The 2,093-nt window shown below is 38.7% G+C and overlaps 1 non-coding gene across 1 annotated transcript; it reads right to left on the bottom strand.

The window, feature by feature from the left end:
- Positions 1-1,649: 1,649 nt before the first annotated feature.
- On the bottom strand, positions 1,650-1,768 carry LOC145402370 (5S ribosomal RNA). The gene has a single exon (XR_013897728.1). It is a non-coding gene; the product is annotated as a 5S ribosomal RNA (ribosomal RNA).
- Between the last annotated feature and the right edge of the window lie 325 nt (positions 1,769-2,093).

Here is a 2,093-nt window from a genome sequence, read left to right as displayed (position 1 = left end):
GGCTCAAAAACACATCCTGTACAGTACTTTACATGTTAAATCTACCCTGAGATACAATACCCTGCCTAGTGATGGGTTTTTACTTAACTGGTTGTATCATTAAACCAGGGTTTGCCTGTATATTGTATTTTACGAATATGCTTGATTTAAATGTTTTGCTCATGGGTAATATTGTTGGAAAGTTTTTAGGATGGAGTGTCAATAGGATAGTGACGTATTATGTGGCTCAACGCCAATGGATAGCCGATTGGGGGTACTGACGCAATATCTGGTGTTTCCCTATATCCAGCAGGGGCTGAATTATGCTAGATAATTGAGAGATTACTGTATTAAGAAATGTGTATAGTTTGCTTAACCTGGATAAGGTAACAAAAAATGTGGGGTTAGGAAACCTCCTGATAAAATGGTTGAAAATACTGTAGTATGTTTAGATAGTATGGTCATATAGAGAAAATAAATATAGATAAGGTGATTGGTAGGTTTGAAGAAGGGAGTAGGTGTGGTAAGCCAAGAACTTGGATGGATATGGCAAATGAGAGAGAGAGAGAGAGAGAGTATGAAAGTTAATGAAGCTATGGAACTGACAAAAGATGGAAATGGATAGATGAATTACGTATAGAGATGCACATGATAAGGGCTTGCATCCCTCCTTTAACTTGATAGTAGAATGACAGTATCTGACTATGTAGTTCATCTGTGAATAAAAATACAATAAAATTTGTGCTGATAATTCTGCTTTTGAGGTAGAAACAAGATTTTGAAGGCCTGAATGATTGGGTGGCCCATTTTAAGGGACATGCTGTGTGAATAGTTCCGCATTTATTATTTCTCTGTCTTTCTTGATCCTTTATTATCCCATCTCATTGGTGAGAATTAGGCTTGTAATGATTATGATGTTTTTCATGGAAGCTACATTCACATAGTTATTGTTATAACGTGTGACTTAAATGGTTTAGCAAAAGTAAAAGTAATTATGATACTTTATATTTGATTATTCTGAGCATATGGACGGTTTTAAGATTTTAACATTTTCATAGATTATTTTCCCTTCTGTTCATGCATGGTAAATGCATACAAGTAAAATACCTATGATTGCTACAATACATGTTGTGATTCAGAAGTTTTGAGGCACAGTTATGAAGCAGATAAATTTTGTTCAGTGAAGCTGTTTTATCAGGTCATTTATGATTAGATTACAAAAGTGGGATAATAACAGCATCACGTTTCTTTTTGCCCACATAGAAAAAATATGAAGAGGTTGAGGTGCGTTTGGAAGCATGCCAGCAACCGAGTGCCTTTGAACAGCGTCTGGCAGCGGCAGAACAACAACTGAGTGAGATCAGTCAGCGGGTTGAAACAGTGACACAAGCACCTTCTTCAGGCGAACTTTCTCAGCTTCAGGGGCAGCTTGACCAGTGCATGGCAAGTAAAATCTAAATAGTAACATACATACATGTACGTATACTGTACAGTCTCTCTCTCTCTCTCTCTCTCTCTCTCTCTTTCAGAATCTAAATAATAACATACATCCATCCATCCATCCATTGCCAGACGCCATGTATCCCAAGCGGGGTGGTCAAGGGCTTAGAGTTAATTGTTTTACAGGGAGGGGCACTAATCCTCCACCAACCCCACTTGACACGTAGGGATGCCAACAGCATCTGGTGTTCCCAGGCGGTCACCCATCCAAGTACTAACCAGACCCAACGTTGCTTAACTTCGCTGATCGGACGGGAAGCGGTGTACTCAACGTGGCATGGCCGTTACTGTACACTCTCTCTCTCTCTCTTGTTTTTACCTAACCTAATTGTTCTTACCTAATTGTATCTTTACTAGAATGAGTCAAGCTCGTACTGTCCCATGTATTAAACCATATTTATTGTACATATTAATTTTATGAATAGTTTTGGCACACACTATTTCATTTGGTAGCACATTCCACTTATCAGTTGCCCGATTTGGGGAACTGAATTTCCGTACGTCTTTATCGCCTCTCTTTTTATGTAGCTTCTTGCACTGTCCTGTTGCTGATGCTTCTTAGGTTATATGTGCATTTATGTCTGTTTTCTCTGTCCATGAGATGCTCTCGTGTC

The sequence above is a fragment of the Coenobita brevimanus genome, chromosome 57 (assembly GCF_032717465.1).
Source record: "Coenobita brevimanus isolate Jiangsu-jjx chromosome 57, ASM3271746v2, whole genome shotgun sequence".
In the NCBI taxonomy this organism is placed as follows: domain Eukaryota; kingdom Metazoa; phylum Arthropoda; class Malacostraca; order Decapoda; family Coenobitidae; genus Coenobita; species Coenobita brevimanus.
Note: the sequence above shows the minus strand (reverse complement) of the source record. Positions and strands in the feature narration are given on the sequence as shown.